The sequence below is a fragment of the Fukomys damarensis genome, unplaced genomic scaffold, assembly GCF_012274545.1.
Source record: "Fukomys damarensis isolate Sample0158 unplaced genomic scaffold, DMR_v1.0_HiC HiC_scaffold_6, whole genome shotgun sequence".
In the NCBI taxonomy this organism is placed as follows: Eukaryota; Metazoa; Chordata; class Mammalia; order Rodentia; family Bathyergidae; genus Fukomys; species Fukomys damarensis.
In genome coordinates, this window is record NW_022900918.1 from 8,739,623 (window position 1) to 8,754,719 (window position 15,097).

The 15,097-nt window shown below is 34.5% G+C and overlaps 1 protein-coding gene across 1 annotated transcript in view; it reads right to left on the bottom strand.

Moving 5' to 3' along the window:
* Dach1 (dachshund family transcription factor 1) overlaps window positions 1-15,097 on the bottom strand; it is a 394,219-nt gene that overhangs the window by 180,964 nt on the left and 198,158 nt on the right. The gene's annotated exons all lie outside the window — the stretch shown is intronic.

Consider the following 15,097-nt stretch of genomic DNA (forward strand, 5'->3'; position numbering starts at 1 on the left):
GACAGATTCATCAGTTTAGTAACTCAAAGTTATTGGTCATTATTGTATATATGTTAGGAAACCATGTGCCAGGATGGAAATAGTATGCTTTGGTCCCAAAGTTAATACTTTTGATCACTGTGCCATGCTTTTCCAGAACATCCCATCTCTGCTCCTTCAGGGAACAGCAGGTATGGGAGATTACAAAGAATATGAGACCAGATCTTGGACGATCAGAAAGTCACTTTATTCTTACTTTAAACATTTATATACTAGCCAGCAAGGTTTTGGAGCAGGAAAGTGGTTTGTCTTCATTAAATGAGTCAATTTTCACCAAGTCAATTCACTTCTGCCTGATATCACTCATCTTTAAATAACAGATACTGGAATATACAAGTTATCTCTAAAATTCCGTAATGTTAAGTCTGTGCTAGGATACATACATATCCTTTTCCTTCTGCATATTCCTTTTGCTATAGCTGCATTAGTATTTCTGACTACGGTGCTCCAGCCTCTTGTGAATTTATCTGTGTGGTTTATTCCCAGTTTGTGGATAAGAGACTGAGCATCCCTCTCTTCTTTTTCCTCCCCACCAATCATAGTTCTAGTTACTGCAGAAAACACTGCAGCCCAAGGAATTATAAGGAACCCTTTCTCAGTGGAAATCTCTGCTATGTTTTAAGAGGATAGGAGAGGACTTCACCTTGCCTTCAGATCTGCACTACGAGGCCCTGACAATTTTCACCCCAGCTCGACAAGATCTACAGATCAGACTTTTGCATGAAAAACTGATAGCCGCCCTTAAAAGGCACTGATCTAAAATCAAAGAATCCATCTGGGTATGGTCTGAACATTCACAGCCTTTTAAGTCTCAATTTGAACTGATTCTCTCATCTTCCTATGAATGAATTTTTTTCCCCAATTACTCATTTCCTTCAAAGATATTTAAGAGCATTTTCTTTCCTGTTCTTTTCTTTGGTTTTTCCATGTCACCAAGGTGAACATCCCTCGGTTGCCTGATGTTGACCCCTCTGCAATTTATGACACTTCTCTGGCCTTGTCTTTGATTTATGCTGCAGGTAAATCTTTCTCATTGCATTTAAATAATAAAAATAAAACTACAGCTTGAAATATGATAGACATTATCATATTGATAAGATAAAATAAGTAATATGCAATGTAGATATGTGTGATTCAACCTTGGACAAGCCACAGAATTCTTTGTCTTTTCATCCATTCTAATTCCAAAAGGAAAATATAAGGATCAAATCAGATAAGCTATGTGAATAACTCCACATCATATTTAGTAACAAGACATGCCATACATTCTAGTTCTTAAATAAACAAAATTAAAACCTAGTTAGAATTTCTTCAGGGCATCTGGGGACTGGCACTACTCCCTAAGCTGGAATAATTATATTTGTCCTTAGATGACAATCATAGCCCTTATTCTTGTTTTGTAACTTTATTATTTAGTTATTCTTACTTATAGCAATCTTTTTAGCTTTGTTTGATGGCATCTACACATTTCACATTTCTAATACAGCTTGAAAAGATATGTGTCACACGAATCCACACATACATGAGCATGGCACACCCACAATACTTTTTAATATCAATTTTAGCCTCTTTGTTTTGAACACAGGAGGTCAATTTTGACATAAGCAACAATTACTGATTTTAGTTTAAGTAATTCCCTTAGCTTTTCAGAAGGTTTTTTATTTTAATTTTTCAGTATCTTTCATATTCAACACATTTCCATGTCATTGCCCTCTGCCATGCAAACTTCCTTCTTTTCTTCCCCAAGTTCTGCAATAAACTCTACAACAACTTCCACGTTCCTCACCTCCAATTTCTTGTCGTTCCAACAGAAGTCATCATGATCTTATGAAATGCAGATGTGATCATGACACTCAATACCTGTTGTTAGGATCAAGCTCAGTAGTTTACACTGCAGTCAGGACTCTTACTGCTCATTTCCCCTATCGGTAGAATTATCTGTTTCCCCTACTGTCCTCCAGATACATGGGTTTTCTTTCACTGCTTTTTCATTGTTTTCAAGTCAGTCTTTGCCTTTGCTATTCCCACTTTTTGAAGGAGCTCTGAAGTCCCCTACCCCTGACCTGCTTAAGCCTTCTTCTTGGGAATGCTCTAATGCTGTGTCTCAAAAAGCAAGCTCGCAAGCCTGACACTTCATTCTGCAACACAGAAATAGTTATCCATCTTTCAAGAACTGTCTAAAGCTTACTCTTTTCAAGAGCCATACCTGACTTTCCAGCAAACCCCCTCAAGTAGAATTTGTGATTCTCCAGCTGTGTTCTCTTCCCTGGTGTGAGGAATGTGAGTTTGCCATCCCTTGCTGTGTATCAGAATGGGATGGAGCCTTTAAATCAACCAAGTAGCTGAGAGCTATCATATTTGATTCTGATTCTTGAGGTCTGAGTTGGGACCTTTGCATTTGCATTATTTTGGGTTAATTTTCCTGTTGCAAGGGTCATTTTTTCTTTTATTTATTTTCTAAATTGAGTTTATTGGTACATTTCAGATATACATTATGATCACATTCGTCATTAGGAATTTGTACCTGTACCTGATGCACCTTAGTTTCTGGTTTTTTTCATTCTACTTCCCTGCCTTGTACCCCTCCCTATTGACAAAAGCTTTGTTTCCCTTTTTCCTTCTTTTCTCATATCCACCCCCCATTTCCCTTCCCCTTTGAACTTTTCTTCCCTTTTTCACATTATCTGTTACACATTTTGGTCCTCATTTACACTTTCAGTTTCTCACACCACAGAGACAAGTCAGTATTTACATGTGTCTTATTTATTTCACTTAAGAGTTATGGGTTCAATATGCATCAAGTTAGCTATGTCTCTAGTTTCTCATTATTTATGGCTGAGTAGTACTCTTTTATAACAAAAAAAGCACACCTTCTTTATACAGTCACCAGTTGATGGGCATTTGGGCTGTGTCCAAGATTTAGCTATTACCACCTGTGCTGCCATAAACAGGAGTGAGCATGTATCATTGTGGTGTGAGTGTAGACCTGGGAGGATGGATTGTGGGTAACTTCTCTACATTATGGTGCTGAGACGGTAGAGATATTTTCTTAGTATATGCATCCCAAACATTTACTACAGTGCTCGGCACAAATTGAAATGAAAAAATGCTTTTCAAACTAGATTACATGGAGAGACAGAGAAATATGGTATTTTGATAATGCCAGTGAAAAGTGATTCAACCTGTTATTTTTACAGGACAATAAATATGAATACATTAAGGGTAGCAAATCTCAGCAATTTAATATAATGCATGACTTTTTATAGGTATATCTTGTCTAGGGCTAGAGATGATCACAAACAAGTCCACTCCCCTATACAATTATTATAGCTCCTTTTGGACTGGTACTGGCCCTTTCAAAACTGTAATATAATTCTCAGATGTTCTCCAACTTACTGTCTATAGTAAAAACTTATGTATAATCTATCTATTTTAGCCTCAGATAGAGTTTCATTGTACATGTTGTCCCTTAATTAAATTGTCTGAAAAAAAGATAAGAAGAAAAAAGTATATGAAATAATTTACATCTTTGATTCATACTACATTAAAAATTCAAAGCATAACATTTCCTGTGCAATCCAGAACTGTTCGGTGGTGTAAAGACTGAAGACCCATAACAGTTGCCCCACTCTTTAAATTCCCTTGTCACCCTGTTCTTACCTGCCACAGACTTTCAAAAGATTTTTTTTGCTTCTTTATTCCACCTTGAAATGCCTTATATTGCAATTCACCGTTGCTTTTAGCTCTTCCCAATTAAAACAGCCCATTTCCCCCTCAAAATTAAGCAAATCAGTGTTTCTCAAAGTATAAGGGGTTTTTTTTTCTTCACAAAATTTCTTTCAGTCATTGGAGGAAAAAAGTTCTAAATGATAGAGATAGCTAGCTAGATAGATAGATAGATATTGTGGAAAACTCTAAAGTTTTCATGGTACGTCCTTATTTTATCATAAAAGCTTAACTTATTAAGTAAGCAGATCATAGAAGTGTCATTCAAACATGAATATGCCCAATGATCAACAGGAGCTTGCAAGCTTGAGAACAATGTACTGGAATATCAAAAAGAGAAACCAAAGTAACTAGGTAGGTTAAATTTTTTTAACAAGAGCCTGTTTTAGTATATGTGCTGCCAAAGTGAGCACAAGAGCCTGTTTTAAAAAATGATATAAAATTTAATTCAAGTTATCAACAAACAATCTAAGAGAAGTGAGCATCACACCCGATAAGGAAAAATGTTTACATAAAAATTATCAGCACACCTAACAGGAGCTTAAGCAGATGATAACTATGATGAAAACAATGGATAAAGGAATGATCCATTAATCTAAGAAATTATTAGTTCATCTATTTGATTTCACTAAACTTATTCTTTTTTTTTATTTGGTTGGTGCTGGGGTTTGAACTTGCATACTTGTGCTTGCAAGGCAGGTCACCGAACCGCTGAGTTAAATCCCTGGCCCACACTAAACCTATTCTTGTACTACCCAAGGTTTGCAGTATTTCATACACAAGAACAAAATGTGTAAGAACTGAGTCAAATGTTTCATATGGTAATATCTAGTTTTATCATCAGCAGTGGGAAAACAATGCATACTTAACATTCATTTCCATTTAGAAAAACAGACCTAGAAATATTTTTTGTTTTAAAAACAAATTTTCCTTCAGATGAAGGATGATATATTATGACCTCCCTAGTGTTCCTCACAAAAAGGACTATACATCAAACATCAGATAACATCTTTTGTACCTTATACAATCTAAAAATATTTAGGTTTCTTTTTCCTTTCTAACAGATCATGACAAACTTCAGTAGCAATTGAAAAGTAAGTGATTTTCACAAAGAATTTAGGATCATGGTTTGTCATATCATCGTATTAATTAATGAAAGTGTTGCTGTGGGCTACATTCTGCTTTGCTTCTTCAGAGCACATCTATATGATTTTTTTAAACAGGCTACTGTTAAAAAGTTTACCCTACATAATCATTTTATTTTACTTTCATTTTTGATATGATACTAGTCTTCTAAAATTCCTGTTGAATGAGTAACCAACATGAAAATTACTATTCATCTATGCTCAGTATCATATAAGGAAAAAGTATAATTCTAATATAATATAAGGAAAAAGTATAACAGTGGTTGACAAGAGCATGCACTTTGGACAATGTGAATACAGTTTATCTGGGGTAGCACAGAAATTATACAATGGCCTGGGTTTGAGAATTTTCATGTCTTAAAAATAGAGATAACAAATCTCACATGATAGACATGTGAAGAATGAAGGTAAAAAATATATTTGTAACAGCCTGAAAACTTTCTAAGCCTTCCACGCGTGACAACCAGTTTCAAAAGGTAAGTCATAGTATTCATTGTGTCTTAGTTTAACCTTTGTTCTGTTACTAATAAAAATGCAAACATGACAAAAGTTGCCTGATGCACAGGATGATAATTTAGCCATTTAAAAATGAACATTTAAAAATCAGGGTTCCAGCAAATCATTTGATTTAACTCTCTGCAATGAATGTTTATTAAAAAAAATAAACCTTCTTCCTGTGCTTTATTGATATAAAGTCTTTGCTATTTCAAACTCAAAGTCCTAAAACCAATCCATAGATTTATCTTTTGGAAGGTATGTAGATATTGTTGCCATTTAAAAGCATTAGTTTATTTTGCAAAGACCACATTTCTTCTGCTTTCAGCTTTTATTAAAATAGCCTTTAAGTTCTTCAAATGCCATTAACCAATCTTGATCACTCCCTTTATAGAGGAAAAGTATCCTCATTCTATTTATTTCAAAGTTAGTGCCCTTGGTTACAAATAGAAGATTACAACTATAGATTATAAATATCAATAAAAGAGACATATTGCTGTCAAATACTTGCTCTGATTTGTTTGTTTGCTCGTTAACTTGAAAGGTCCAATCTTTGATCTTTGGTTTCAAAGACATCAAGATGACTTCCAAATGTTTGATATGTTGTGTACTTTTACACTGCATTCCATATAAAATGCATTTCCCAAATCCTAACGGTTGAATAAAATGAGTAACATCCATGAGATGTAAGTATTCAAACCAACATTACAGACTCTTTTAATACTCTATGTCATTTTTACTCAAATTTAGAAGAAGTTTAAACATACACCGTATTATACCCAGTAGTTATTATTATTATTATTCTGTAATTGATAAGTCGTTTATGTGTGGCATTCTTCCTACTGATTATTCAGGGAGACAGGCGGCTTATAAATATCTCATCACTTCACCGTCACAGAAATTTCATCGACAGTGCTCATGCACAGCTATTAGCAATATGAGTCTAACCATTACAAGAAGGAGGAAAATCGAGCATGTGGCATTAATACGCAGTCCTGGTTCCTAACCATCTGATAGGCAGATGGTGTGAAGCTGATTCTCCAGCTGAAATGAAGGGGCACATCATTTAAAACCTTGTTTGCATTCTAACTGATATCAGTGCCATATTGATATACATGATACATCATGGCAGTATTTGAACAATCTAGTTTGTTTCAGTCATAAATGTTTACAGCCTTGTTTTTTAATCTTATAACCATGTTCAGAAGAGTGTATTTTTAATTTATGAAACCTATTGTTTACTTCTGTTGAACTAGAGGATTACTGGAAAACAGGAATATTAAATTACTTCCACCAGAGCAATATAACCAAGACAGATGAATAAAGTGGGGTTTCTATTTTCAAAAACTATATTGGTAAAGGAATTTTAAAATTAGCCCAGGCATTTTGTGCACTAAATACATTTATTCATTTAAACCTTTCAGCTATTTTTCCCCAAGTGACATACAGAGAAACTTAATGCTTTACATAGTCATCCATTTAAAACTCTCACTGTGTGCAATTAATCTTGTCTAACAATTCAATTCAGAAAGTAAAACATCAAAAAGCATCGTTCAATTCAACAGTCATTACTGTGAAGTAATCTTTCTGCTCCTGACAGTTCCTATACACTCTTTGCAAAACTATGTTGAAGGTGCATTGTAAGCTCCATATGAGTTTGAATTACAGCTCAATTGAAATCACTCCAAGCCTTAGAACTCTTGGCTGACTACAGCAATTTGAAAACACCAGTACTCCCCCCACACACACACTCATTTTCCTCATTTTCTTTCCATCCTTATTTAAATAGCAGCTGTCCAAAACCTGACACTAATTTCCAGTTTTATTATTTTTCAATACTTTCCAAATAAATCAAATTTGTGATTGAGCCATGCCCATCCTCACTTTGAATGTTTAAAAAACAGAAATGATAAGCAATAGGAATAATCAATTCAATTGTAAATCTGGTTAGGCTGAAGATTTTCAGTGTGAACTTTTCTCTCAATGTCCATTAGACTGACTTTTCTTGCCCTTTGTAACACATTTGTATTCTACAGAGAAAAAGAAAATTGATCTTTGAGGCCTCTAATGGAAACACTCTGTATACTAGTATTCAGTTTTTCAGTTGATTGAATTAGATTTTAAAGCTGTTTGGATTAGCAACAGCAACAACAAAACCAGCACCAATTTGGAAACACATACAGTAAGAAATATATTATTACTATTGTACTGATAATGACTGATAAATAAAATACAGATCAGGTTTAGCATTCTTTTAATGGATAGATTGCTTTAAATCCCAGTTTCCCAGAGTGAAGGAGCAGCAGTAGCAGTGAAACTGGAGGGTCGGAGCACCATGGCAAAGTCACTTGGCCATGTGTAAATCACTGGACACCATGGAAGTTTAGAAAAGCTCACTTTCTGATCACTAACTCATAGGAACCAGTTACAACAAACTATGGAAATTTTAAAATTACTATAATATAGTTTTAAATAAAATATCAGCTAATTTATGTAAACTTGAAATTGTCACAAGGTCTTGAATATATCTTTTATTTTTATTTTTATTTTTTTCAGCTTTAGTTGAGTTTATTGGTACATTTTAGGGATACAGTACAGTTACATTCATTGTTGGGATCTTGTACCTCTACATGACAAGCCTTAATTCTCATTTTTTCCCCTTGTCCCTGCCCTCCCTTCACCCCCTCCTCCCTTGAATATATCTTTTATTCTACCTTCAATATTACATTAGAAAAGGGAAGTAAGAAGGACCAACCTATGACACTCATGAGCACTAATGCCCCTGATGAATAGATTGGACTGTGTCCCACTATGTACTTATTAAAAAAAACTATTTCTAGGCTACAATTTGAACTCTAAACGTATAAGACAGAGGAAATGCAAAGATGTTACCTAATATGATTCTTTGTTTTACTGCCGATGAAGATGAAGCTTAGAGGTAAAGAGCTTGATGATGTTAAGAAAGCCGTAACACTAAATGACTACAGAGTAACATTAATTCCTCATATCCAGGTACATAATTTGATCACACTGACTGTCATATGTAAAAAGCAAAGTACATAAACTAAGTAGTCTTGAAGATAAACGAATTCCTTTTGTGGCAATAGCTTATGAATTACATAAAAAGTTAAGTGTATAGATGCTCAGATGATGTCATAAATATGTTGACCTCACTTAGAAACATTATCTAGGTGTTCCTTTATGACTGAGATTTATGGATTAGAATATATAGAAACAATGGTCATTAATTTCCATGCATAATCTGTGCTACTGGTAAAACATAAAACATGTAATCTTTGCCTATATTATGGTCTTACATAGAGCATAAAATTTTTAAAAAGAATAAAAGTAAATTATTCTCTGCATATTTTGAATATGGAACAAATTCTAAAGAAATAGAAATAGGTCAAATTTAACTAATTTTATTTGAAGCATGCTTTTAATTGTTTCGTTTCTGCATTTCCTAAGAAAAAGACATTAGATGTCTTCATGTTTGTCTGGAGCCAAGAAGCTCTTACTATTTGTGCTATCCTCAAATCAAATTACTCAATGAATTGACCCCAGGAAGGTTGACACACACTGTGTGACATTCTAAAAGGATGTTTTAAGAGAGGCTACTCATTAATATGTTGGTGACAGTTCAGACACTACAAATGAAAAAAAGAAGATAATGTCTTAAGTTTAATTTCCTTCAAAAGAATAAATTCATTGGCATATTAGTTTAAAAGTAATTTCTCCAAATATCCTATTTTTTTCAATATCCTATAAATCCCTTTCTAAATTCTTTTAATACACCCAGACGTCTTTTTGTTTTATTTTGTTCTGTGCTTCCTTTTTCTAAAATCCAGGTAGTATTCAGCCACTTGGGATAAGAGGAAGGAAGGAAGGAAGGTAAAAAAGGAGGGAGGAGGAAAAAAAAAAGAAGGAAAAGAAAGAAAGGAGACAAGAAGAAGGGAGGGAGGAAAGAAAAATGGGGAAGAGAAAGAAAGGAGGGAGGTGAGAGGGAGGAAAAGAGAGAGAGAGAGAGAGAGTGCAAAGATGTGTGATTGTATTTACATTTAAGTTTGTTTGGGGGGAATAATCCAATGGGATAGATACTGCTGGAAAAGGTGGTCAGAAAAGTTTTCTATATAGTAATGTAAACTTTTTTGAGGGAAAAACTCATGAAATGAATGTATTCATATAGATGTATGTGTGTGTGTGTGTGCATGTGTTCTTTCTAAATAGACATGGAAGTCTGTAAGAGGGCTGAGTAACAATAAAAATAGAGTTGCTTAAGGAATATAGTCCTCACTTCTTTTTTTTTTAGGTTTTGCATGTTTTTTAACATCAGTTAATCACCATAATCAGACTGTAAGGCAGGTATTTCCTCATTTGGTTACAAGGAAAGTGTGAATGGTGATAGTTTTCAGAAAAGTAGGTTTTTTTCTTACAGTTCTAAAGTTGGAACATGGAAAAGAACAATCCTGATTAATTTAGGACAACAGACACCACCATGTGCCGGGGAGGGTTGGGTAGAAATACGGGCCATGGTCCGCAGTCTCAGGTTATTGTTATCTCTTAGAGGGTGGCATGTTAAAGTAAATGAACCCTATGTCTTGGCACATTTTGGTAATCATAGTCAAATTACTTAACTCCTTGAAGGTAATTAGGCAAATTACTTTAATTATGAGGTGAGTGTGTACCTTATTTTTCAAGAATAAACGCTGTTTAAGTTTAAACCGTATTCTTGGATAAAGTTGCATTAATATATTTAACCCAGTTCATCTAGGAAGTGAGTAAGTGGGTGTCAGGGAAGAATTGCCAATAGTTGGTATTATATTAGTCATTTTTTTGCTGCAGAAAAAATTCCAAAAAGGAAATGCTTAATTCATAACATGACAGGAAAAGTGACACTTCTGTGTTTTCTGATAGGAGCTTTTACTTTGTTTCCAAACAACAGTAAGTCATGGCAAATTCTCAATTTCCCTGACATCCCTTCGGTTTAGGAGCAATGTCTGTGGTTATATTGATGCAAAGACTTCTCTTGACCTAATTTGTGTTGTATCAGGAGATTCTATTAAAAGAAACTAAATCACTGCGGTAGATTTATTCACCTTAAATAATTTAAGCTAATTGAAAAAGAACCAAAGTAAAACTAAAACACTTCTCTCAAGCATTCAGCTTCTGCATATCAATTAGTGATTTAAACAACCAGCTAATCACAACAGCATTGTAAGAAACAGGGACCTGTTCTATGTACATTAGCTCTCTTACTCCACTGAGCTGAAGACAGAAGAAAATATCACTTCTGATTCTGGGAGTGCGTATATCTCTTCTGCAATAATCAGCTCCAATAAAATATTGACTTTGATTTGAGACTTTTCTCAATTTTCCAAACAATTTTGAAAAATAGAAAAATTTTAAAATAGCTGGAAATTTCATATCTAATCATTCTTTTGACAGTGATGATATTTCAAATTTATAATGTGACTTACACAAAACAAAATGTAAAACATTAATATTTTATCCCTTTCAGGTTACTGCAGCCTAATCAACAAAAAATGAACTCCTCTGGATTGGTTTAACAATTAAGAATCTTTATGTTTTTATACATATTGTTTTTACTATTGCACTTCTTTTCGTTCTTTTAAGTTTATTAAATAGTATTGTAACTTAAGCCATATTAACAGTGGTACATAATGCCACTATTAAGATGATATTCTAATTATACCATTACTTGGGTTTACATTTGTAAAATCAATGACCATCTTTCTCACGAATTTTTTAATTTTATAATTCAGCTGTTTATAATACATGGACTTTGCAGCATAATCCCATGTAAGACAGTCTTGTGAAGAGTTTGAAAAGCTTTTTGCGATACTTTTACTATACACTTTTCTTCTGAGGATTAGAATATTCAAACATAGCTTGCATCTTGGAAGTAAAGCTTGTGAAATATTGCGAAAGTGCATACTGAAAAAAGACAGCACATTGAAGCGGACTTCCCCCCTTTTAAACAGCATTCATCTTTTCAAAAGCAATAGATTCTCAGTCCACGCCGAGTCTTTGCATTATTCATTTCATGTGCAACCTCATGCTGGACCATAAATTGTTACTTTATCTAATCAAAGGAGACTTAACTCTACAGAAGGTCAAAGGTTTAATTTTGTGAAGTATGATCTTACGCTATGAGTTTAACCGAAAAATAGAAGAAGAAAAACAGCCAAGAAACTGGTAATAAATGAACCTTTATTGCCTCAGGCATTGGCCTAGTTAATAAACTTTCATTGAAGGTTTCTTTCAACTGTTACGGACAACGAGAGGGAAAAAATCTTAAATTACAGCCATGTGTGACTTTTAAAGCAGTCATTCTTTTTTATCTCAACCTCCTTAGCTCAGGGAAAAAAAAGACAAAGAGAGATTGTCTTCGATCTCTTAACCAAAAATGTATGTTTCTAAACAGATGAAAAAGTGCAGATAAACTTTTCTTAAAGCAGAGGTCAGCTTTGAACAATACAAAAAATGCATTCTTTAGGTGTAGAATCTTAAAGAACAATCTCTTTAGCTCAATGTAAAACTATGAAAGGGAGGAGGAAGGTATGTTTTCTTCCCCATAAAGCTAACTCTTAAATTGTAGTCTCTTGCTTAGCAAAACACACTGCCTTATAATCTTACCATTGCATAGTCCAATGTACTTTTAATATTAATTAAATGCATTGTAAATAAGACAGATACTATCTGATCTATTTTACTGCCTAAATCCTTCTATTATCAGAAACCAAAACACTAGCAACAAAATACATCATTTTATTGGTATATAATTAAACATTTGTAAAGTAACGGTTACATCTTTCTAATCGGTACTCTCAACCAACATGGTCTATGTAGTTTTCAGCAGTGCTTCCTAGAGAAGAAAGGGGATGAATTCTTAACTGAAGCCCATTTCTTCCAGGATGCACTGTGGAGAGGATGAAAGTTATGGCCCCTCTTACAATACCTTGACCCACACACCGTGGATCCTTATGTCGCGCGCAGTTCACTTAGGCTGCTGAAAGGGAAGAAGCACTGATCTGCACTGTGCTTCGGACAGTATCCTGCAGAAAGGGAAAGGGGGTTGGCTCTGTATTCCTAAAGGACACCCCTGCATAATCCCACCCCTAAACAACAGTGCTCTTGGGGGAGCACCCAGCCCTCTTCCTGTGGAGAAGCATTTGGGATCCCCATGCCACGGACATGTCCCCAGGATGCTACTGTGGCCACCTTTGAATCTGAACATGATGGCTGCTTACAACACCGAAGCAACTAAGAGTCGGACCAGTGTCCCTGTTTAGAAACCTACTCCCCACTGCTGGGGTCAACAGTGTCTAGGGTCAAGGAGTAGTCACACTTATATGACTAGTTGTTGCTCTTTACTATATTTGCCATGTGTAGCCCGGAAACTTCTGAAAAAACGAAAAGATTAGACAAGCTAACTCAAATTCCGAAAGGAAAAAAATAAATAAATTCCATGTATAAAGTACTAAGGACATAAATTTAAGATTTCTAAAAATATCATAAACTTTGGTATCAGAATCTCAAGCAAATCGAAACAATTAGTTTTCATTAACTAACAAGGTTTTAGATTCAAATTCATGAAGTGCTCCTTCAAAGTTGTGAGGGGAAGGCGCTGTGTGAAGAGTGCTTGACTACGTGATACTTTTTGTCCCATTTTTTTTTCTTTTTTCTTTTGTGGTGGCGGAAACTGAACCCAGGACCTTGCACATGCTAGGCAAGCATGCTACTATTGAGCCTTCTTACAGTCTCAATGCTATTTTTCCACCACTTAGTATACATGAATATAGGCAGAAAGCATAGGTAAAGGTGAAGAAAAGTGAAAAAATGTCAACAAATTCCTAGGGGAAAAAAAAAACCTGTATTTGCACATGCATGCACATTTAATAACATTTAGTTGCAGCAAAGGTGGTCATACTTTAAATTTTTATCTTTCCTTTTATGACTCTGTAGGGAAAAAAAGGCTGAGGTACATTTAGCAAGTGACCTGAAGGTCAGAGAAGCATGGGAGAATTACAAAAGCAGGTATCTCAAGTCTAATTCTTTGTTCCATTAATCAAAGTTTTATGGGTTTGAGAAAGTTGTGCTACAGTACACAGGGAGGATAAGAAAAAAGAAAGATCAAGGGAATTCAAAGGATTTAATAAAAGTGCAGGCAGTAACTTTGACTAGTGTTTTAGGTAGATAGACACAATTAATTAATTGTAACATTGTGAAACTCTAAAATACTGAAGGAACGTGCTCATGCCTGCAATGTGGTAATGTAGCAAAACACTTACAATCTTTGAACCACCAGGAGTTTTTGTTGGTTTTTTAACCTAATCCACAGCTTGACATAGATCCTAGGGTAATGGAACACAGCTCTTTGATTGAAATAATATCTAAACATCGGTGTGCTAGCCTGGTGGACTAATAGAAGTCAGTGTCTCAGAAACTCAAGAAATTCAAGTTGGAAACAAGCAACAAACTCGGACACTGAATCGTAACCTGAAAGTTCTTCAAGAAAAACCTCTGAGACTAGACTACTCTATGTCCTTTCTCACTTACTTAAGAGAACTTAAACCGGATTTCAACTTCTGCAGTAGCTTTTCTTCCAAGCAGTGACAGTTAAACCAAACCATTTTCTTCAGCCACTAAAATGTTACTAAGAAAACAGTGCCACACGGACAATCACCCTGTCTCATGCATGTCACAAAGAAAGCAAAGAGGTTCAAAAGGGACTCATTCCTCCAACTTTTTACATTTGGAGGGAGAAATGTAAACAACAGTTACAAGCTTAGTCATTGTTATGGGGAAAGCTGATCCATATGCTTTGTAAAGTTTACTCACGTGAAAAATTCAAATCATTCAAAAGCACACTAAAAATATCTGAAAAGGGACTCAACTATACCATTTAGTGAAAAAAAAAACTGTGTACTTATTTTGTTTTATTTAATTAACCTTAATTTGTAATGATACCAAGAACATTTGAATATTTCAGTGAGGGAGGAATCCTCCATAGGTTTGCATATGCAGCAATAAATACACTAATTATTAAGACAATGGGAATAAAATATTCATTTTATTATGTATCCGATAAATTTCAAAAAGCAAAGAAAACATGCCATTACTATCTGCCAGTACTCAGGCACCTTGTGGAAACTGCTAAATAAAAATTAGATGAATAAAGAAAAAAGGGTATGGATATAATTACACATTCCTGAGGCTATAAACAAGCGATGCGTATATGTTTAGACACTGTGCTATAACATCGTGTATAACACTATAACATTTAAAGAATGAAAAAGAGTTTTTGTTTGGTGTCTGTCATCTGACACTATCAAATCACTTTATAAACATGTTAATAGAAATGACATTTGGATGACAACTGAATAGTTACAACAATGTCACAAATGTGACTTCACAAATGTGAAGTCTTGACATATTTTATCATTAAATTGTAAAGCATGAGTGTGAAGGTAGGTGCAAGATAGAAAGTAAGAAAAATTCTTAAATAATAAATACTATTATCCTGAAAACAGTAGACTTAGCACAGAGAGGTTCCAAAGCATATAGTAAAATCAGTAGAACAACTGTATCTGTGATCCAAGTCTTTACCATATTTTCTTTCTGCTCTCTGTTGGTAGGTACTCTTGCATAAACAAGTATACTCGAGTAAT